General features: G+C 45.3%; 1 long non-coding RNA gene across 1 annotated transcript; it reads right to left on the minus strand.

Annotated features, from left to right (window-relative positions):
* Nucleotides 1–211: 211 nt before the first annotated feature.
* On the minus strand, nucleotides 212–23,885 carry LOC138843487 (uncharacterized). Its single transcript, XR_011378245.1, has 3 exons — nucleotides 23,439–23,885; nucleotides 19,864–21,201; nucleotides 212–1,188 (listed from the first exon to the last, which is right to left on the minus strand). It is a non-coding gene; the product is annotated as an uncharacterized lncRNA (long non-coding RNA).
* Between the last annotated feature and the right edge of the window lie 669 nt (nucleotides 23,886–24,554).

The raw sequence follows: 24,554 nt of genomic DNA on the forward strand, positions 1-24,554 counted from the left end.
GGTATCCCAAATGGCATCTTTTCACTGCACTACGCCTAAGCCTCTGTTTTAAGGGAAAAATTCTCCTCAACTTTGGAGTGGTCTCTATTCCAGCATCTGTGGTAAGTATCCTTTTAGGTATAACCGAGATAGGTGGCACCTCGAGTACCAGCCTGCAGAACGGGCTGACCCCCATGGGTGGTGACCAAGACCTTCTTATGTTGTAGGTGTCTTCCCAGGACCAGCAAGACTGTTTCCCTCCTCCCATGGGGCTGGAAGACAGAACCACAGGCTCAGGAGAAAAGGAACAGGAAGGGCAGCATGGGTAAGCAGGCTGGTCACAAGGAAGGGATCTCAGTGGTAGGTCTAGAAAGCAGAGATCTGTTTCTCACCCTCAAGTGCTGGGAGCCCAGAGACCCCAGAAGCAATGGAGCAAGACTAAGCAGCCATGTCCAGGGCAGGCATAGCTGGACAGCAGTGCTCAAACCAGAGACAAACTACAGCAGTCCACATCACATTCCCAGCCAGGGAGACTGAACCCAGATGATTTCTATGGGCAGAAAACTCAAAAACCTCTGAGCCAGGACTTAAAATCAAGATCAGTTTTTTAGTCAGAAATATTTATTAAGGGCCTTTTATGTACCAAGCTTTAAGCCAGTGACAGGACAGAGGGATGAGCACAAAGACATGACCTGGTCCTGAGCGCTCCAGCAGAGGAGACAGACATCAGATAAGTAAACACAGAACATATGCACGGAATTACGCCTTCCTCTCGCCCAGAAGCACGTCCATCATCCTGCAGCTGAATGTCCCGAACTTGCCATCGAGGGCTCAGCAAATTCTATTCCAAGAACGACGAGCTGCATTTCCAAAAGGCATAACCTGAAAGGAGCAAAGCACCCTCTTGTGGCCCTCTGGTTGGTGGCACCTGGAAGAACCTCGAGTTCCAAGGAGGACATGGGAGGCTGTGCAGGCAGGTGGCCCAAGGCGAGTGCTCCCAGAGCAGCCCTGTTTGGCTTCAATCACAAGCCTCTCTTCAGTGGCAAAACAGTCACATTGTGAGAGGACATTTTCCCTGTGACCAGTGCTAAATGATGTGACTTCTGCACACCTGGATTCTGTGTGAGGAGTTAGGTGACACATCCTGCGGTCGGGGCATCATTCTGAGTCCATTTCCATTCTTCTCACGATTCCAACCCGCAGCAGGACCTGCAACAGGAAGACACCCAGCAAACATGTGATGTGGGAATAAATGAACTGCACTAGCCCATGCAGCCCAACGTTGTTTGCTATCCAGGCTCTCGTGAAAGCTGGACAAGTGATCACAGTGGTCAAGACCCTGACTCCACAGAAAATAAATGACTTCTTAAGATATTTAAATATAATCTATGTCCTTCCTAAAGATACAAAAATAATAATATTCACAAGGGGTATACTTTGTGCTTGGAGCTAAGCCTGGTATGGTTTAATTTGCCCTAGAGTAACATGTAAATTTATGATAATAAATTATATTATTTAAATGAAATTATAAAAATATGAGAAGCTCACTCATATCCAACTTCTATGAATGCTGACACCCCTTGAGGAACACGGAGGTCTGATTTGTATTCAGGCTTGAATATCAACGTGAACCCCAAGCACTCAGGGACCACTGGTTTCAAGTATGAATGTAGGAAGCCCAGTCAAATACCCACGTGGGCTAGTTAGCATTTCCTGCACGTCGCCGCGCACAAAGCCATGAGGAAATGCGTTCAGTACAGGACTGTGGGTTATGAGATGGTGCCGACAAGGTCAATCAACACTTCTCAGAGGTCACCTGTCTCGAAGGCCAAAATAAGAGCAGAAAAGGAGCACATTCAAGGGTATGGAAGATGCATTAGAAGGACAGAGAGAGACAAAAACCACAGAATGAAACAAATCATTCCATGAACTATTTGCAACGGTGCTTAATCCTCAGACTAAAGGCAAACACACCATTGGAGGAGGGAATTGATTCGAGGACATGTTGATCATGACTAACGCTGAAGCTTGTGAAATGCTCTTCCAAATTAAGAAATACTGGGGACTTGAGAAACACTTCTGGCCAAAGATTTAATCCTCCCGAGGTGAAAGACCACGGCACACAGGCAGAGATTGGTTGGCAAAGTGGCTCGCCGCTGCACTCCATCCGGAGTTCCTCACTGAGGTCCACTTCCAGAACTGTGAGGCCACGGCGTCTGGCTGAGCTCGGGCGTCAGCTTTAATCTGCATCTGCTGTCATGTGCAAGGGGCTGACACTGACCATAGAAGCAGCATCATTCACCTTGACACACATGACACGAAATTCTCATTGCTTATCATTTTGGTACCCTGTTTTTTTTTTTTTTTTTTTTTTTTTTTTTTTTTTTGACAGGCAGAGTGGACAGTGAGAGAGAGAGACAGAGAGAAAGGTCTTCCTTTGCCGTTGGTTCACCCTCCAATGGCCGCCGCGGCCGGTGCGCTGCGGCCGGCGCACCGCGCTGATCCGATGGCAGGAGCCAGGAGCCAGGTGCTTTTCCTGGTCTCCCATGGGGTGCAGGGCCCAAGCACCTGGGCCATCCTCCACTGCACTCCCTGGCCACAGCAGAGGGCTAGCCTGGAAGAGGGGCAACCGGGACAGAATCCGGCACCCCGACCGGGACTAGAACCCGGTGTGCCGGCGCCGCTAGGCGGAGGATTAGCCTAGTGAGCCGCGGCGCCGGCCTTGGTACCCTGTTTTTAAAGTCTATGGCGTGCAAATGAGCCTGCATTATATCCAACTGCCATATCCAAAAAGTATATGGGCGGGAGAGAAGCAAGGGTGGGAAGTATCACTATGCTCTTAAATCTGTTTATATGAAATACATGAAATTTGCTCACCTTAAAAAATGTTTGAAAATTTAAAAGAATTCCAGATTTGCAATTAGTAGCCAGGGAAACTTGGGCAAGTCTAATGCCTTCTGTGAGCTTCAACTCCTCAGGGTTAAAAAGCAGATTATAATATCTACTTCCTGGGGCCGGTGCCGTGGCTCACTAGGCTAATCCTCCATCTTGCGGCGCCGGCACACCGGGTTCTAGTCCCGGTTGGGGTGCCGGATTCTGTCCCGGTTGCCCCTCTTCCAGGCCAGCTCTCTGCTGTGGCCCAGGAGTGCAGTGGAGGATGGCCCAAGTGCTTGGGCCCTGCACCCCATGGGAGACCAGGAGAAGCACCTGGCTCCTGCCTTCGGATCAGCGTGGTGTGCCGGCCGCAACACGCCAGCCATGGTGGCCATTGGAGGGTGAACCAACGGCAAAGGAAGACCTTCCTCTCTGTCTCTCTCTCTCTCACTGTCCACTCTGCCTGTCAAAAAATAAAAAAAAAAAAATCTACTTCATGGTTATATAGTAAGAATTAAATACAATATATATATGCCCAAACATATATATATACATGTATATATATTTATATATGCTAGGAAATGCCTAATAAATTGTAAGATTTCAATAAAATCTTATTTTTATATTTTTATATTAAAAATAAAATCTTTTCCTGGATCCAAATATTTCAAATAATTTCTTTGAGGTGACATAGAGGCAACCCAGCAGCATTTGCTCCTCCATCCCATGGATCAGTTTCAGTTACTGCTTTTATTCTTATTACTTTTCCCCTCATCTAATCTATGAGTAAATGAGCTAACTGTACAAAGAGCCTTGGGATGAGCGCTTGGTGCAGTCATTACGTTGCCATTTGACACGTCCACATCCCACATTAAAGTGCTTGGTTCAAGTCCTAGATCCTCCACTTCTGATTCAGCTTCCTGTTAATGCACTCCCTGGAAGGTAGCAGATCATGGTTCAAGAACTTGAGTCACTGCCACCTATGTGGAAGGCCTAGACTGGGTTCCAGGCTCCTGACTTTGGTTGGTCCAGCATTGGCTATCGTGGGCATTTGGGGAGTGAAACAGCAGATGGAGAATTTCTCTATATTTTAAATAAAATTTCTGAAAAAATTGTAAAGCCTCTTCTCTCTTCATCATTTCAACCTCTTTGGAGAAATAATTATTGATCATCATTCTCTGTCCATGAACAATCAGTTAGGTTAATATCCAAATGTCAAGAGTTCAGACCTGTAAATGGTGAAGTAATTTTTCCAGTAAAATTTCATGAGTTTCCAAATAAAACATTTCAATTAACACCATTTTGCTAAATGTGATCTTAATCCTTAAAATAGAAGTTAAGCTCAGCTAGTGATGTTGTGTTGTTTGCTTGTTTTCAGTAAACTTCAGGGGCTAGCATTATGGCACAATAGGTTAAACCACCACTTGGGATGCCCACATCCCATATCAGAGTGCCTGTTTCAACTCCTGACTACTCTGCTTCTAAACCAGCTTCCTGCTAATGTATACCCTGGGTGGCAGCAGATGATAGCTCAGGTGCTTGGGTCCCTGCCACCCACATGGGAGACCCAGATAGAGTGCCTTGCTCTTGGCTTCAGCCTGGGCCAGTCCAGCTATTGCAGCCATTTGGGATGTGAACCAACAGATGCAAGGTTTCTCTTTCTTTCTCTCTCTCTTACTCTGCCTTTCATAAATAAATAAATTTTAAAAATAAATAGTGTCAGCAGACTCATAGAATGACAAATGCCCTAAATAGCACTCTGACCTCAGAATCAGCCCTTGGGGCATTTGGATCTGGCTGGAAAGCCCATGAGAGTTTCTCAGGCATGGAAAGCCAAGACACTGTGGCAAAGAATGACCTGAATGACGGATCTCTGTGAATCCTAGCAAAAAGAATGGGCCATCAAAGAAGGAGGTACCTTTCTCTGAAGGAAGGAGAGAACTTCCACTTTGATTATGGCCTTGTCTAAATAAGGTCAGAGTTTATGAACTCAAGAGGCTTCTATAGCCTTGGCAGCTCATGACAAGAGCCTCAAGTGATTACTGACATCATAAGAGTGTCAATTGTTAAATCAACAACAGGTGTCACTGTGCACTTACTCCCCATGGAGGATCTCTGACCTTAATGTGTTGTACTATGTGAATTAACAGTATAACTAGTATTCAAACAGTACTGTATACTTTGTGTGTCTGTGTGGGTACAATCTGTTGAAATCTTTACTTGGTATATACTAAATTGATCTTCTGTATATAAGATAACTAAACATGAATCTTAATAAAGAATGGGATGGGAGAGGGAGTAGGAGATGGGATGGTTTGCAGGTGGGAGGGTAGTTATGGGGGGAAAAATTGCTATAATCTAAAAGTTGTACTTTTTAAATTTATATTTATTAAATAAAAGTTTTCTAAAAAATAAATAATTTTTTTTAAAATAAATAAATAAATAAGGCCGGCGGCGCCATGGCTCAATAGGCTAACCTTCTGCCTGTGGTGCTGGTACCCCAGGTTCTAGTCCCGGTTGGGGTGCAGGATTCTGTCCCAGTTGCTCCTCTTCCAGTCCAGCTCTCTGCTGTGGCCCAGGAAGGCAGTGGAGGATGGCCCAAGTGCTTGGGCCCTGCACCCACATGGGAGACCAGGAGGAAGCACCTGGCTCCTGGCTTCGGATCAGCGGGGTGCGCTGGCTGCAATGGCCATTGGGGGATGTACCAACAGAAAAAAGGAAGACCTTTCTCTCTATCTCTCTCTGTCAAAAATAAATAAATAAATAAATAGTGTCACAGCAGGTTAAGCCTCTGCCTGTAGCCCCTGCATCCTATATGAGCACCAGTTCATGTCCTGGCTATTCCACTTCTGATCCAACTTCCTGTTAATGCACCTGGGAAAGCAGAGGAAGATGGCCCAAGTCCTTGGGCTCCTGCATCCATATGGGAGACCTAGAAGGAGCTCCTGGCTCCCGGCTTCAGCCTGGCCCAGCCCCAGCCATTGTACCCACATGGAGAATGAACCAACAGATGGAAGACGTCTTTGTGTGTGTCTCTCTCTGTAACTCTTTCAAATAAATGAAATAAATCTTTTAAAAAATTAAAACAGGGGCTGATGCTGTGGCATAGTGGGTAAAGCTGATGCCTGCAGTGCCAGCATCCCATACGGGCACCAGTTCGAGACCTGGCTGCTCCACTTCTCATCCAGCTTTCTGCTATGGCCTGGGAAAGCAGCAGAAGATGGCTCAAGTCCTTGGGCCCCTGCACCTACATAGGAGACCTGGAAGAAGCTCCTGCCTCCTGGCTTCGGATGGGCACAGCTCCGGCCATTGTGGCCATCTGGGGAGTGAACCAGATGAGGGAAAACCTCTCTCTCCCTCCCTTCCTCCCTCTCTTTCTCTTCCCCCACTTTCTCTGTAACTCTGCCTTTCAAATAAATAAATAAATATAAACCAAACAATTATAGTCATAAAAAATTTAATCTAAATGTCCAACTTTCATCAGCCTGTGGGTATACATAAGATATCCTAAATAGCACTTTACCCTCAACTGGCTGTTTACTATTTGAATAGGAAGGATCTCAACAATGGCACTCTGGCCCAGGTTACATAATAGTTTAATATCTAGTTACACAGTAGCTGCCATTTGAGAGAACAGAGACAGCCCTTCAATGGCTTTACACTGTCCAATGTTCACGCTGTCCTTACAGGTACAGAAGGCAGCCCTCTGACCATCAGTGAAAATCCTAATCCCTTGCCTAAGATTCTGCATCTAGAATCCTATAAGCCTACAAGATGCCAAAAAGGTAGCACACTCCCTGCAGTGCTCACTTGATGCCAGACACCCCACGGTCCTCTCAGAGCAGGGAGGAATGCTCACTTACCATGTCCACATACGTCAGAATATTGTGGTTAGATATGTGCACTCCAATGTCAGACTCAGATCACTGTGACAGAATCCTGGCTCTAATCGTCACAACTCTGTGAACCTGTCTCCACCTCAGTTCCCTTAGCTGTAAAATAGGAATGATACTACCACCCCATGGGCTGAGTGAAAGGTGTTAATAGGGATAAGGTATGTAGCAGCTAGCATAGTATCTGGCACATAGAAGGCACTCAATGAATGTTACCATTGTTGTGACCTGAGAATGGATCCCTGAAGAGTTGTGTCTGAGCATGTCTGTTCACAGCTGACTGTCTAATGCAGGGAAACCCTTTGAGTGAATCCTCTTTTTTTTTTTTTTTTTAAGATTTATTTATTTATTTGAGAGGTAGAGTTACGGACAGAGAGAGGGAGAGGCAGAGAGAGAGATCTTCCATCTTCTAGTTTACTCCCCAAATGGCTGCAATGGCCAGAGCTGGGCTGATCTGAAGCCAGGAGCCAGGAGCCAGAAGCTTCTTCTGGATCTCCCACATGAGTGCAGAGGCCCAAGTACTCAGGTCCTCCTCTACTGCTTTCCCAGGCCATTAGCAGGGATCTGGCTCAGAAGTGGAGCAGCCTGGTCTAGAATCAGTGCCCCATGGGATGCTAGAGCTGCAGGAAGGATCTTAACCTACTACGCCACAGCAGCAGCCCCAAGTGAATTCACTTTTACCAGGCATTGTACCAGACCCTATCATGTAACTCAATATTCACAAACTCTGACATAAATATGGTTGTCACTGCTTTCAGAGGCTCCTACCAGTTGCCCAAAATTAATTTGCCTACATGAAGAATAGCTAATGGCTGCCTAAAACCCCTGTTGTGTTTTATCCACTAAGTCATGACTCGCTCACGCTTCAGAAGATTTGAGACCTTCTCATGTGTACTCTAGAGACCTTGAAATCCACAATGCGCTCATCAGTTTAATCTGTGGTCCAGAAACTTGCCCTGACCCCCGCCCATTTCAGCTTCTGCCTACAGTTCTGTAAGGACACGATCACCCACAGAGCTTCTGGGCTGCGGTCACCTTTGAGGTTTCACCTTTCTTGAAGGCAACAAAGGAGATATCTTTACAGAAGTAACGGCTGAGACCTCCAGGTACCGAGGACCTCCCAGCAGGGCCCTGGTGATTGGTTTAACTCAAAGACTTGGGGCTCCTGGCTCTTCCAGCCTCTCCACAGGGAAGGCTCTGATTTAGTTGATGCTTTCTGGATCGCTGACTTCCTGTTCTGGGGTTGGGGGCCTCCTTGTTTGGATAACCTGGAACAAAGTCCAGGTTGCTTCTTTCTGTCGCTCCCCCTCTTCATGGAGGAATGACACTAAACCCTGCCTAGGCTTCATATCCCAGTCACGGCACCATTATGTCGCTCCCCCTCTTCGCGGAGGAACGACACAGTACCCTGCGCTGTTCTTTCGTCTGCTCGGCCCTCCCCGGGTTTGCTGCTGGTTCTTCCTGGGTTGGCTACCGACCCTTCCACCTCCGTGGAAGGGCGGTTCCCCCTAGCCACTTTCCCCACTTCCGCAGGAGAGTGGCACACCGCCGGCCGGCTCTCTCGGGGGCTGCACGGGTGTTCCTTCAGATAGATGTTCCTGGTGCATGTTGTCTCTCTCCTCCTTTATAGTCCTCTTCCACCAATCCCAACTCGGCTGCCCACACGCCGAGTACGCTGCTCTCCTCCAATCAGGAGCAGGTCCTACAGTTTATTGGTTGAACTGGAGGCAGCTGTGTAGAAGCTGTTTCTCCCTTCTCAGCGCCATATTGTGGGAGAGCAGATGCATAGAATAAGTCTTAATTCCAGTAACTTAGTCTAGTCCGAGTTGCTCCCCACACTTTCAGCCTCTGGAATGGGTCATGACTGGGGTTAGGAAGGTGGCCCTCCCTCCCCACTCCTCTGTCCCACTGGCTGTTTACTCTCAATTCTGCACTCAAATACACCTTCTCCTGGGCCACCTTCTTGAGTCCCTCCCCCGTTAGCAGTGTCCTTTTCCCTCAGGGCACTAAATCCCAGAGAGACCTTTCCAAGCTCTTCCCACCAGTGCTAACAGAAGGGCACACAGAAGGTGTGTTCTAAAACACTCCTCTAGAGTCCCTTCTTCCAGTATCTGCATTTTCTTCAGAGGAGAGTACAAAGGTTCTCCCATTCTCATTCCTGAAGCCAGAATGTGTTAGACACAGATATATTTGGTATGGACCTAGCTTCTTCTTCTTTTCCTCAAAAATACTTGTTATTACAATGATGAACCTGCATTTGCAGAATTACTTAGAATTCACTAAAAGCCAAATAAAAGCAACACCACCTTCTGAGCTCCCTTGGTATTTTCCATGTTCCTCTATTATTATCTTTAAGACTTTTTTTTTCATATTTGGCTCAAAATATCCTTAAATCCGTAAGGACTAGACTGAATTTTATTCATCTTTGTAGACTTAGAAAAAAAAAGTTCAGTTCCTAAAATATAGTAGGTGATTGACAAATGTTTGGATGGAAGATTGAGAATGGTTGGATGGATGGATGAATGCCTGCATGCATAGATTAGATGGAATCCCCCAGAGACTTTGTGAAGAGCAAGATCTTTGTGCAAGTCTAACCTGAATTTCTCTTTTTAAACTGATTCCAATTAAGTTTAGAGATCACAGAGAAGACATTACCATCTACCAACTTCTCCTATGCCTTCTTCCCTTTGTGGTTCTTCTAACCTTCAATGGGCACAGGAAAGAGTCCAAGCCTCCTCCATCCAAGCATTTTCTTTATAGATAAGCAAGTCACCCAAAAGGCATATGCACAGCCAGCTTCAAGTTCAGGGGCTTTTTAAATGCTATCTCATTCTTGCTTGGGGAGTCCAACCTTGCAAACCTTTTAATACTGATGTTAACAATGATAAAAAGACATTCATTGAGGGCCTTGTGTTATGGCTTTACATATATCATCCCAAGTAATCCTCATGACAACCCCATGAGGCGAGGACAGGTTAAGTAGCTTGCTCAAGAGGCACAGCTGATAAGCAGCAGAGCCAGAATATAACTCAGACATCCAATGTCAGAGCTCTACTTGCTTAATCGAATCTATCCAATAAAATCACCCCTGTTTTTCTTTAGGGATTTTATTCTTAAGGGTCCATGCTCTCATACTATCACAGCAGTGAGACATTCCAAATATATTAACGCACATTATTAAGCAGGGCATATCTAGGAAATAATGGTGTTCCTAAACCAATCCCAAATCCGATGAGCTGGGATTGACTTCTACTACAAAATATCTCTGAAAGCAGACTCAGGGAGTGCAACAGGAAAGCACATGGCAACCCCAAGGTGCTGATCATCTTTGCTGGCTGCTCTGTCCAGCACTGTCCCTCAGAGGGAGCAGTGAAGTCACAGGGGATCATCCCTCTGTGTAAGGTAACACGTCTTGATTAAAGTTTTAAAAGGAAGAAAAGGAAAGTGTAGCCTCTGTTATGCCTACTTGAAACTTACATGTGCTAGAGGCTGATGTTTCTCTTACCAACCATTCAAACCTGTCATGTAACACATGCCTACTTAGGAATCTTCAAATTTGGGAATGAAATTCCTATGGTTTTCTAATAGTTGGCTTTATTGACATCTTGGGACATTAAGCTGCTACTAACCTAATTATTCATGCTATTTTCAACCACAGATTGTGTCACCACCAACTCAGTCCAATGACTAAAATAAAACAATCCTTGGAAAATTCCAGTGGCATACTCATCAAAGAGGGATGTGACCTTCGGAAGACTGAAATGTTTGCTCAAAGTCCCAGCATTCTCTGCCCATCACGTGCGCTTCTGAACATTCCCTCACTTAGACTATTTGCAATCTCAAATGTTTTACTCACCCCCAACTGTTGGCCAAAGACTTTCCCTACCAGGACATGCCACAACTTGTAGAATTCCAGCTAACTGGAAACACTACATTGACATTGATTGTGAATGAGTTGTGCCAGGTGTTCACATGTCTCTAATACCAGCCATGGTTGGCTATTTATAACTCAAAGTCAAGGCAATGGAATGCCAGTTCTTACAGGCTACTTTTGTAGTCATTACATTATATTTTCATTCATATGACAGACTAATTAAAAGCCAGAAGAGATACAACCTTTAGCTCAAGTTTTTAAAGGGAAAAGAGAGAGGAGCTTAAAATGTATTGAGTACCTGCTAAAGGTCAGCCTTGTACAGGGAGCTTTACTTATGTTACCGCTTTAATTCCCACTACAAAATAGGAGGGAGGTATTACTGTCTGCCTCTCACAGATAAAGAAATGTAACCTCCTAAAGATCAAATATCCTGCCCAGGTAAGTGGTAAAGCCAGGATGGGAACCAGGACTGTGTGAATCCAAAACCCAGGTTTGTTTTCACTACCAGATTAGCCCTGGACCAGAGGAATCAAAAAATGATGGTTTAAAAGCCACTGATTCTACAGTCAGTCTTCCTGGTGTTTAGTCTGCTCCATTCGTTTCTAGGTATGGAGCCTCATCATGTTCATTAACATCGCTAAACCTCAGTTTCCTCCTCTTTAAAAACCTTAGATCCTTGTAATGCTTCCTCACAAATTGTAAATACTTGGTCATAACTAAGACTATGGTCATTCTCTTTTCGTCAAACCTCCTCATTTGTTAAATAAAATAATAATGGCTAATACTTACTGAGGGCTTACTACAGGCCAGGTACTAGGCTAAGGGTTTTATGTGAATTATCTCGTTTAATTTTCACAATACTTGCTAAACACTACATACAAAGACCTATTTTAAATACTTTATGCATATTAACTAGTGAGTACCTGGGCACAAAATATTGTTGCCCCAATTTTGCAAATAAGGAAGTGGAAATTTAGAGAGGATTAAGAAATCACCCAGGAACACACAGCTAGGAAAGCCTGAAGCCATGTCAAGAACTCAGGCAGCTGGACTTGGCAGTTCACAGTCTCAGCCTCCACTCTAGTGTAACTGGACTTGGAGGAGGCCCTAAAGGAAATGCCTGTGCTTAAAGAGCTCTCAAACAAATAGAGCTGTAAGACCTACGCATTTAACAAGTATGCTTGTAAATGTCTGTAACTGAATGTCCAAACTGTGCAGAACACACAGGAGGGGGCCTCAAAGATGAATGCAGGAGTAGGGATAAAGCCTGTAGGTTCTGGGGAGCCTTCCTTGAGAATGTGTGGCTTGTGCTGAGCCTTGTGGGTTGGAGTTTAACCAGGAGGTGAAGTCAGGGGAAAGTATCTCAGGAGGAAGGCTTGGCAAGTGCATGGAGGTAGATGGGAGGCACGTTTGGGGAATAATGAGGAGACTGTCCTAACTACAGATAGACTTCATGTAGGAAAATTGAGATAAAATTAGACTTGAAGATAAGCACAGATTACAGAAGACATTGACAATGTTCTAAAACACCAGGGCTTCACTTGAAAGAAGCAATTGGAAGTATCAGACTCTGGAGGAGGAGGGTGAGGACAATAGTGCATTGTGCAACACAGCCTGGTATGGAGAGACTGGAGATGGGGAGGAGCCTCCTGCCGGCACCCAGGGTGGAGCCAAGAGCCCACCTTGACGAAAATGATAACAACAGGAGTGAGATGCAAGAGCTGAAGCAGAGCCAGCGCTGCGGCTCACTAGGCTAATCCTCCGCCTTGCAGCGCCGGCACACCGGGTTCTAGTCCCGGTCGGGGCACCAGATTCTGTCCCGGTTGCCCCTCTTCCAGGCCAGCTCTCTACCCGTGGCCCAGGAGTGCAGTGGAGGATGGCCCAAGTGCTTGGGCCCTGCACCCCATGGGAGACCAGGAGAAACACCTGGCTCCTGCCATCGGATCAGCGCAGTGCGCCGGCCGCAGCGCGCCGGCCGCGGTGGCCATTGGAGGGTGAACCAACGGCAAAGGAAGACCTTTCTCTCTGTCTCTCTCACTGTCCACTCTGCCTGTCCAAAAAAAAAAAAAAAGAGCTGAAGCAGAGATGATACTGTGAAGACAGAATCAACGGCACCCTGTGAAATATCAGTGCAGGAGATGTGTAGAGAACAGGTCTACAGGTCTGCGTGTGACGTCTTGATCTGGGCCTGGTTCCGTCAACAGGGTTTCCCCACACCTGGCTCTGTTAATGACTGACCCATACATCTCAGATGTAAGAAATGTGTGTGCTAAGTAAATAATGAGTCATGTAGCCTCTAGCCCAGGCCCGTTGTTTTACATGAGAGCAAACAGATCCTGAAGTCTATGTGAATTAACCAAAATTATGTGAGTGGCAAAATCTAAACTCCCAAATTCCAACAAATATTCTAGACTTTTTTCCTGCTGTAACTTGCTCCCAACTTGGGAAATCTAAAGGACTGTAATATCAATAATAAATGACATCAGTGACAGAAATTGAGATTCATGGGGACACACCTCAGATTCTCAGATAATTAAGTTGGTTTTGGACATGTGAACACTGATAAGATGGCCACGCTTCTAATTAGCAATGTCCTATAAGCAGTTCTCAATTTGAGACTGGAGTTAAAATAAGAATTAATGACTAGAAATAGATATGTGTGAGAATCATAAACATGAAAAACATCTCTGTAGTACCATGAATAATAAGTGTTTTTGGTTCCCCATTACTTTAATTAAATATTTTTTAGTTTACAGAAGAGTTGTTGAACAAGCAGTACATTAAGTTACAATTAGCGTGCTCATGCTGTCAGAATCACTTCATTTGCCCATGTCCATCTCTGATCCCCTGCAGACACGATTCAGGTACTGTGACACTGGCCAAGTTGTAATGGTGGCCCCTAAAAAGCACTCCCAAGCAGCAGCTTGTTTCTCTCTCTCTCTCTCTCTCTCTCTCTCTCTCTCTCTCTCCTGTTGAAATCTTTATTCTGTAACTTTTGTTAGATTTTGCCAAGTATTGCATCCAAAGGCAAAGCAAAAGGTCTTAAAACTTCTCTGAAACTTCCATGTGCCCAGGCCTTAAATGAAACAGAGGCTTTGGATGTTTTGCCTTATAGGACTTTTCCTGTTGGCTTCCTAAATGCGAAGTTTGAACACAAATCCATATATTAAGCTGCCATTGATGAAAGAAGCCATTGTCAAATACTGTCATTAAAACAACACTTATTTTCTAAGCATGAGGTCTAGATTATTCTCACATCAAGCCAAACACGAATTCCTGAACACTGAGCACTATTTTATGGAAAAAGGCAAGGCACTCTGAGGGGTTTTTTTTTTTTTTTGGGGGGGGGGGGACAGGTAGAGTTATAGACAGTGAGAGAAAGACAGAGAGAAAGGTCTTCCTTCTTTTGGTTCACTCCCCTAATGGACGCTATGACCAGCGCTGCACCGATCCAAAGCCAGGAGCTGGGTGCTTCCTCCTGGTCTCCCATGGGGTGCAGGGACCCAAGCACTTGGGCCATCCCTCCACTGCATTCCCAGGCCACAGCAGAGAGCTGGACTGGAAGAGAAGCAACCGGGACTGGAACTCAGGGTGCTGGCGCCACAGGCGGAGGATTAGCCAAGTGAGCCACGGCACCAGCCAAGGAACTCTGAGTTTTAAAAGGCCATATATAATTGCAGAGATAATATGGTTCATTGATCAAAATCTTTAAATCTTTTGGAGTTTGTAGTGGATTGAATGCTGGTCCCAACCAAAAGATAGTCTTACCTAGAACTTGTGAATGTGATCTTATTTGCAGATAGGATCTTTGCAGATGTAATTAGGTTAAGAATCTTCTTATTTAAAAAAAAGATTATGTATTTACCTATTTATTTGAAAGGCAGAGTTTCAGAGATGGGGGAGGAGGAGGGAGAGAGGGAGGGAGGGAGAGAGAGAGAGAGAGAGAGAGATCTTCCATCCATTCACTCCCTACATGGCCAGCACTGTGGCATAGTAGGTAGAGCCATCACCTGTGAAGCTGGCATCCCACGTGGATGCCGGTTTGAGTCCTGGCTGCTCCACTTCCAATCCAGCTCCTTGCTAATGGTCTGGAAAGGCAGTGGAGGACAGCCCACATCCTTCATCCACAGATTGGCTCAGCTCTGGCTGCTGCGGCGGCCCTTAGGAAACCAGTGGATGGAAGATCTATCTCTCTCCCTCTCTCCTTCTCTCCCTCTCTCTGCAACTCTGCCCTTCAAATAAAAATAAATAAATCTTTTTCTTTAAAAAAAGAATCTTGAGATGAACTAATCTTGGATTATCTAAGTGGGCTGTAAATCCAGTAACAAGTGACCTTATAAGAAACAGAAAAGAAGACACAGGCACAGAGGAGAAATCCTTGCAAACACAGAGACAGAGATTACAGATGCAAGCCTCGAGACAAGGACTCTCAGAGCCACCAAACACTGGAAAAGGCAAGAAAGGATTCCCCACTAGACCTTCAAAGGAAGCGTGCCCCTAGCCTTGCTTACCTTGGATTTGGACTTCCATAACTGTGACAGAATCAATTTATTTAAAAAAAATTTTTTTTTGAGAGAGAGAAATCTCCCATCTACTCTCCCACTCCCCAGATGCCCACAGTAGCTAGGGCTGTGCCAGGTTAAAACAAGAAACCAGAAACTCAATTCAAGTCTCCCATGAGGGTGTCCTGAAACCAATCACTTGAGCCATCATCTGCTGCCTCCTAGCGTGTACACTGACAGGAAGCCAGAACTGGGAGAAGAACTGGGTTTCAGACTCAGGCACTCAGACATGGGATGCAAGTGACCCAACCACTAGGCAAAACCCCCACCCCAATTTTTTTTAAGCCAACAAGTTTGTGATCATTTATTACAGCAACAACAGGAAGCTAATACAGAGTTCACAAAGCAAAAGATTTTCATGTCTTTTGGTTGGAACAAAGATCTCAGTCTTCAATAAATCAATCCTTCAAAATTCTACTCTTGCCTTCTAACAAATAAGGATTATCTTTGATTTGAGTTTTCAAGGCAATGGCAATACATAGAAATGATCTGTGAATTGATATTTATTTTTTTTCTCCCTGGAAAAGTACAAGAAATTCAGAGTTTATATCTCATGTGCCAAATTGGGGATCACATCCATCAGTTCTTCCAACAACCGCCTCACTGTTCCCAAAGCACTACTGTTAGCAGCAGGTGAGCTTTGCTGTACCACCAGCTTGTCTTCGTTCAATCCCTTATTAGAAGTAAACTTGAGTGATTACAGAAGTGACCACAATCACCACCAGAATGCAGTTGCTGAGAGCTCCAGTACTGGACTCACCAATTTCTGCTCTACTCCCACCTTGACCATCCATTTAGGCAAAGTAGAAAAATCCCCATGAAATACCCACCTAACCCTGAAAATTCACAGCTCCTCAATGCCTCGGACTTTCGGGGCCTCACTTCCCTTTCCCAACTCAGTGCCATGGCCAAACCCTAGAGCTTTTGCACCCCAAACCCTATCCCCCTGGACAGATGGCCCACCATTCCTCTATGGTGGCTATTAATTGTGAATTCTTTTAACTTACTAGATTCAACTCCACTCCATGAACATATCTCAGTTAAGAGAGAGCCTCCTCTCACTAATGCTAGACTACACCAGTACTAGATTATCTACCTTCTTCTCTAATACTCGCCCTACTCCCTCCTCTTGCTAATCTTCTCCACCTCTGCCCTTTATCTCTAGTAGCTTTTGCTCAAAGGCTCTTCCACTCAGCACTGCATCCCAATTTCTCCCAACTTTTCCATTTCTCCCTACCTTTAACTTGCTACATCTCTTATGAAAAAACACAAGTTAGCTTGCTCGCTCGCTCTCCCTCTCTCTCTCTTTCTCTCTCTCTCTACCATGTGGGGATATAATGAGAATATAGCCATCTGCAAACAAAGAAGAGAGCTCACCAGGCATTGGATCTGTTGGCACCTTGATCTTGACTTCCCAGCCTCAAGAACCATGAGAGATAAATTCTGGTAAGCCAACAGTCTATAGTGTTTTGTTATAACAGCCCAAACTAAGACACTGACACATCCCTGTCTCCTAAAACTCCTGGGTCTCCTAAAACTCCCTGAACCATTTATTTCCATCCAACATATTTATATAGCTCTGTACATTCACCTACATACTAATGATCCCAACACTGTCTGCAGCTTAAATCTTTTGCCTGATGTCAATACAAACTGCCTTCTGGACTTCTCCTTCTCCATATACCATGAGCACCTCACATTCACCATTAAGCTGAAAACCTTATTTTTCTCACAAAATCAAATTTCCTGCATCATAGTGTGAGACTATCACTCACCCAGTCGTCCAATCCATAGCCTCTTTTCCATTGATTCGCCTTCTAAATATGTCTCATGCAGGGACTGGCATTGTGGTGCAGCACATTGAGCTGCTGCTTGCAAAGCTGGCATACCATAGTCAAGTACCAGTTCGAGTCCCAGGTGTTCCACTTCTGAACCAGCTCCCTACTATGCTCTTGAGAAAGCAGTGGAGGATGACCCAAGTGCTTGGGACACTGCCGCCCAAGCAGGAGACCCACATGGAATTTCTGGCTCCTTTCTTCAGCCTGGCCCAGTCCAGCTATTGTAGGCATTTGAGAAGTGAACCAGCAGGTGCAAGGTTTCTCTCTCTCTCTCCCTCTCCCTCTCTCTCTCTCTCCAGCTCTGCCTCTCAAATAAATCTCTTTAAAAAAAAAAAAAAGGCTCTCATGCCAATTCCTCCTCTCCTAATCTCCTATTGATGCAATAGTTCAAGTCCTAGTGGTTTGTCCCCTAAACCATAGTCCCCAAACATTCTCTTTGCTGCCCTTAGCCTCCACTCTTGCACATCCATTCTCCCTTTGGCAACCACAGGAATCTTTCTAAAATGCAAATCATTCCATCCCTTAAATCTTTCAGTGGCTCCCCATTACTTACAAACCACTTAGCATTACCTTGAAGACTGCTTCATATCTGACTTCTGCCTATATTTTTTATAAATACATTGCTTTTTTGATTTATTTATTTTAAAAGCAGAGTTACAGAGAGGCAGAGGCACAGGTAGAGAGAGAAAGAGAGAGGTAGAGGTAGAGAGAGAAAGAGATCTTCCATCTGCTGGTTCACTCCCAAAATGGTCGCAACAGCCAGAGCTGCGCCATTCTGAAGCCAGAAGCCAGGAGCTTCTTCCCGGTTTCCCACGCAGGTGCATGGGCCCAAGAACTTGGGCCATCTTCTACTGCTATCCCAGGCCATAGCAGAGAGCTGGATTGGAAGAGGAGCAGCCGAGACTAGAAGCAGCGCCCATATGGGATGCCGGCACTGCAGGCGGCGGTTTTACCTGCTACATCACAGTGCCGGCCCCTCTGCCTGTATTTCTAACCTAATTTTTGTCACTCTTCTTTTAATCCCCTATCATTATGCCAAACAACTTGTAGTCCCCACATAAAATTGATCTGATACCTTTCTCTTTGAACCAGCTGCTCTCTCTGCCTGAAATAGCCTTTCCCATCATTTTGCTGCCTGATAAACTCCTCATCATTCATGAGTCAATGCAAGTATCCTCTTATCTGAGAAGTTTTCCTAAACCCATTCTTTCACCCTCACGCTCGCCCCCTACGAGGGGAGCAGCCAGGCAGCCTTGTTCTTCACTCCTCCATCTCCCTAGCATGTTTCAGTTACAGCACGTGTCATGTTGCTTCATAACTGCCTCTGTGTAGTGTCTGCTCAGCAGTCGATGGCCATGTCCATCACAGTAAGCCCTTTAATCTTCTTCCTCATTTTCACGACAGCTCTGCTAGCACGTGGCAGAAATTCGTTTTGAGTGAAATCTTTGAACATCCGATCATCTGAAGAGTCAGGCTAAGCAAGGTTGCCTTCACAGTTTATGGGAAGAAACCACGTTCACACAGATTCATTCCCACAAGAGAAATTCTTCCGGGCCAGCACCGCGGCTCACTAGGCTAATCCTCTGCCTAGCGGCGCCGGCACACCAGGTTCTAGTCCCGGTTGGGGTGCCGGATTCTGTCCCGGTTACCCCTCTTCCAGGCCAGCTCTCTGCTGTGGCCCGGGAGTGCAGTGGAGGATGGCCCAAGTGCTTGGGCCCTGCACCCCATGGGAGACCAGGAGAAGCACCTGGCTCCTGCCTTTGGATAGGCACGGTGCGCCGGCTGCAGCACGCCGGCCGCGGCGGCCATTGGAGGGTGAACCAACGGCAAAGGAAGACCTTTCTCTCTGTCTCTCTCTCACTGTCCACTCTGCCTGTCAAAAAAAGAAAAAAGAAGAAGAAGAAGAAAAAGAAGAAAAAGAAATTCTTCCCCAATCACAGAAATCCACAGAAGGGGGACTAACTAGGGGAGCAGGAATGAGGACAATGGATGTGGAGGGAGAGAGGAAACTGATCGGACTGTAGCTGCAGACATTGCTTGGGGGTTAAGGCATGTACAGCTGGGTTGATTGGGTGGGATCAGATTACAAAGGCACTTAGAGGGGTGTGAATGAGATGCAAGATTCCTCTTGCTTCTATAACAGATTTCCATAAACTTGGAACAACAAAAAGCTGGGTGGGTGTTTGGCCTGGCTATTAAGACATGAATTAAGATGCCCACATATCAGTCCCTGATACTGACTCCAGCTTCCTGACATTGCAGGAAGCAACAGGTAATGGCTAAGGTAGTTGGGCCCCTACCAGTCATGTGAGAAGCCAGGATTAAGTTCCTGGCTTTGATCCCAGCCCAATCATGTCCACTGTGGGCATTTGGGGAAGAAACCAGTAAATGAGAACTTTCTGTCTGCCTTTCTCTGTCTCTCTGCCTCTAAATAAACAACAAAAATCTATTAGCTTACAGTCTTAGAAGCTAGACTGTGGCTAAAATCAAGGTATTGGGGCTGGCGCTGTGGCACAATGGGTTAAAGCCCCAGCCTGCAGTGCTGGCATCCCATATGGGTGTCAGTTTGAGTTCTGGCTGCTCTACTTCCAACCTAGCTGCCTGCTAATGTGCCTGAGAAAGCAACGGAGGACGGCCCAGGACCTTGGGCCCTGCACCATGGAAGAAGTTCCTGACTCCTGGCTTCAGATGGCTTCAGATCAGCTCAACTCCGGCTGTTCTGGCCATTTGGGGAGCGAACCGGCGGATGGAGGACCTCTCTCTCTCTCTCTCTCTCTCTCTAACTTTTTCAAATAAATAAAATCTTAAAAAAGAAAATAAAATCAAGGTGTTGACATGGTTACCTTTGTTCCTGGAGGATCTGTGGAGGAAACATTTCCTGGCCTTTTCCTGCTGCCCTCATTCCTCGGCTCAAGATCCTCTTCCAGCTTCAGAGCCAGCAACGGCCAGCCACGCCTCTGTCTGATCACGACACGCGAACACTGTTTCTGCCTTCCCCTTGCAGTTTGGGGACTCTTGTATTTATACGGAGTCCACCCGGGGAATGCAGGATAGGCTTCCCATCTCAAGGTCAGCTGGTGGTGACATTGGCTTCATCGGAATCTTAATTCTCCTGTGCCTGGTAACCTAGCATTCACAGGTCCCAAGGATTAAGACATCGGCCTTCCACACTCAGTAGTTAATGAGAAGCCACTGTTCTCCTCTTAAGCCTCAAACGACATGATGAAAGCGCAGCGCTTCAGACTGAGCTGCCCGAAATCACCTCTGAAATTGCGCATGGCTCGGTCATGATAAGGCTTTTTTTAATTTGCCTTGATGCATAAAGAATTCTTTTAGGACCATAGTACACTTTTGCAAAGCCACCCAGCTGTCTACATGTGCACAAGGAAAAACAATGTTCAAATATCAGATATACATCAAGTACTTCAGTCACATACACACACACAAACCATTTTAAGTCCTTGGTGTACAGATGAGGTTGATTCTAAGAAATGAGCCAGTTGGCATGCTGTGGGATTGCCCACATGCATAATATTTTCAATGATTTTAATTCATTTAATAAGATCAGAGTTCCAATTAATCTGGTGGATTCTGTGATTCCCATGACACCGACAAGACCGTGTGAGTCTTTTGCATTTGCATAACGCTAATTAATAATGACAATAAAACTATTTTGAAGGTAGTTATCTTTCTTATAGCTCAGAGTTCCATAGAATTTATCCTTTTCCCTTCAAGAACATTCCTATGGGGTTTCCAGGTACAGGATCACTATTTGAGATTTAAATGAGAAATAATTTTCCAACATCAGTGAAAGGCAAAAGGAAATTTATGAATACAGTGATATAATTGAAAAAATAATCACACTGTGTCATTTGCATAAGCAAATTGTGAGTTCAAAGATGCCTATGTGAAGCCGTCTGAAGCTGACCACTTATCTTTGAAGTTTAGGTGCGTTCATTCTTGCAACAAGTATTTTGTGCAAACTCCACAAATGGTACCAGATACCACTGTAGGCATAAAGATTTTTTTTAAAAAGACAAAATCATTTTTCTCAGGAAGCTTACCGTTGAGAAACAAAACAGCAAAACATATACTTTAAACAAACAGAAATGAACAAATCACCTTTCAGGTGTGATAAGTACTCTCAATTAAAAAATAGGATGGGGGAAAAGAAGATGGAGCTGGAGAGAGAAAAAGAGAGAGAAAATAGAAGATGTTATTTTATAGCAGTCAAGGAAGGCTTCAGGAGATATCTGAATATGTAGCAAACTATGTGAAGAAATGAGAAAAAGATAAACATACTAATTTGATATCGCTGAACAAATACTAATTTCACATAGAACATGTGCCAGTCATTGCTTTTGCTGCTGGGGAGAGAGTAAGTGTCAAGACCCTTCCAACCTGGAAAGATCAAGAAACAACAAATGCACATGCATGATTATAGTGGTATCAATGTCTGTCCCAAACAGCTACTCACTAATTATTTAACAAGTAAAATAATTATCAAAAACACAAAATCCTAGTTGTAGAGGTTAACTCTTCTCCTTCCTAGATCCGTGGACTTCAACAGAACCTTTTGTTTAAAAAAAACCTCATGTGGAGTTTCAACATAGCAAATACACAGAAGGGGCCTCCTCGGCTGACGGGTTTGTGAAGTCTTCGGTCCTACCTGTTCTGCCTCCCCTCAAAACTCCCACCACCTTCTGTCCCAACGTGAGTTTCTTCATTTTCATCATTGTACCAGGGCTATGTAACATGTCAACATCAAGAGCATGTCGGAGCCAGTGCCGCGGCTCACTAGACTAATCCCCCGCTTAGCGGCGCCGGCACACCGGGTTCTAGTCCCGGTCGGGGCGCCGGATTCTGTCCCGGTTGCCCCTCTTCCAGGCCAGCTCTCTGCTGTGGCCAGGGAGTGCAGTGGAGGATGGCCCAAGTGCTTGGGCCCTGCACCCCATGGGAGACCAGAAGTACCTGGCTCCTGCCTTCAGATCAGCGCGGTGCGCCGGCCGCAGCATGCTGGCCGCAGCGGCCATTGGAGGGTGAACCAACGGCAAAGGAAGACCTTTCTCTCTGTCTCTCTCTCTCACTGTCCACTCTGCCTGTCAAAAAATAAAAAGAGCATGTTGGGTGAAAGATGTGTGGAAACTCTAGGCACTAGTTTTGGAACTATTCTGTAAGTCTAAAATTATTTGGAAGTTAAAAAAACTGAAAGAATAGTAATCTTACTGCCCTCATCACCAGGCAACCCACCTTAGGGTGTAGGGGACATCATCTAAAACCATTCATCTCAATCATACTTTGCCGATTTAGTTTATGAATGTTTAGCCAAGACCTTAAGACAAGGTAAATTTCTTTTTGAGTAGGCTTCTGTGGTCCTCAATCATCCCCAGCGCCAGAATCCTCCTGTGACTCTTCATGCTCTGGGACAAGAGTCCTTTTTCAAATCCTGCCATCATTAGAAAATTAAATTGTCTTGTACAAAATAATACTTTGTGGTATAATTACAGACCACATAATTTTCCATCAACTCCTTTTCTACAAGTCCATAGCTATGCCTTCATCTATTCTCACAGGTCTTCTTATTCCACATTTGAATTATTCAACAGACTCTGCACGTGAAGTTCTTTCTCACTTTCCTAAACTAGGATGTCCACAGCTGTACCAGTAGATTTCTTAAAATAAATAAATTTTAAAAATTAAAATTAAAAACCAGTATCAAATACATTGGGTAAGAGGTGGATATTATCATCAGATTTTATATACAGTATTCCTATCGGATATTATTGCCATAACAACCTCCCTACATTACCAGATTTTGTTTTTTCTTACACATTTTTTCACACCTCTTATGACAGTCATTAAGGCAAGTGCCCCAGGCATTTGCTCTCAGCCAATGAACAGCCCGACTGGGAACTTCAAGTCTTTCAGCAAGTCACAAAGTGCCAAAAATGCTCTCTCGCCAGGAGACAAATTCCCTGAGTTAAATAGAGGCTAAACATGTTCTGGGCTCATTCACCTGATATCATCCAACAATAAGTAAACTGCCTGAGTCCGTGACCCTGGCGGTTGGACTTCTCCAGGTCTGAAAGGCAAGGATAAGAGTGTTTACCAACTTTGCGCGGGTGTTGCAAGAGGTGATTAAAGCTTGTGTGGCACCATCTGATGAGTGGCTCTGAGGCTGTGCCACCCAAGTAGTCACAGGCTGTGAAACGCCCAGACCCTTCAAGGTCACTCTCTCCATGCCAGGACCATGGCGCTAGGTGACTTGCTGTGGCCCCCTAACTAGCACGTGACCCAACTGCACTGTCAGACATGCACGCCGAGTGCCAGGAAGGCTATCACCCAAAGCTGAAAAGCAGTTTTTCTAATGCTGCAGGCTCATGCACAAGGCACCAAAATAGCACCAGAAATACTATACCCATATTGCTTTATCCTAGACATCTGACACTTGTGAAGCCGATGCCAAGTTCCTTGTCACATATGTGTCTGGAAGCCTTCGTGCTGAGAGGCATTTCTTATCTTCTGACATTTCAGAGAACGGCGTGCAGCTAGACAAGCACAGGGCCTCCTTCAAAAAGGCCCGAGACAAAGGCAAGCTTTCTCTCACGGTGACCTCCATGGCCCTCTCTGGGGGAGAGCCAGGACAGCCTCCAGCACATCTGGAATGCTCAAGATATTCCGAATGTTTGCATTTGCAGCTTGTAGCTAGCACAGCTGAACTGCCCTGGGTCTCCAAGGCCATCTGGAAGCGATAAGGCCATCAGCCAAATGAGGAAATGCTACTGTGGACAAGCCCATCCCAAGATCCAACAACCCTCAGGGGCTCAGAGGCCCAGAGGCTCTGTTGCCCAGAGGCTCTGTCTCTGGAGACACAGGCCACCCCCACCTATAGGGACTAGGCTTCTGGTTGAGCCTAATGGTTGGTCCAGCTGAGTCTCCCAAAGAAAAACAAAACAGAGACTTTTGCTCATAGAACAATGGTAATGGTTCCCTGTGACTCCCTTCTCTTTTGACTTGGCCTGCACAACCTGCCTGACAAAGCAGGAGCCGTGGAGACCTCAACCCACTGCCACCCAGGAGCAGATGTTTCTAGTGGGAGAGCTCCCTGAAGCAACATGTGTCAGGGTAACCTGATTTTAAAGCAAACTCCTGGGCCCTAATTCTTTTTTTAAAAAAAACTTTTATTTAATGAATATAAATTTCCAAAGTACAGCTTATGGATTACAATGGCTTCCCCCCCATAACGTCCCTCCTTGGGCCCTAATTCTATCACACTCTCTGGCAAACAGAATCCAAGAAGCTATATTTTTTTTTTAATTCCTTAGGTGATTTTTTTTTTCAATTTTAATTTTCTCAGATAATTTTCATACATACTGAAGTTTCTAGAAACTGGACATGACTTTCAAGTAGATCGGAAGTCACATGAAGCCTGTGCTTGTTGGGAGAGACTCTGGCCACGGGCCTATGTTTACTGGGCATTGAGTCATTTATTTAGAATTCACCCACAGGCAAACCACCCTGCACTCATGGGGAA

Source organism: Oryctolagus cuniculus, chromosome 8, assembly GCF_964237555.1.
Source record: "Oryctolagus cuniculus chromosome 8, mOryCun1.1, whole genome shotgun sequence".
NCBI lineage: Eukaryota > Metazoa > Chordata > Mammalia > Lagomorpha > Leporidae > Oryctolagus > Oryctolagus cuniculus.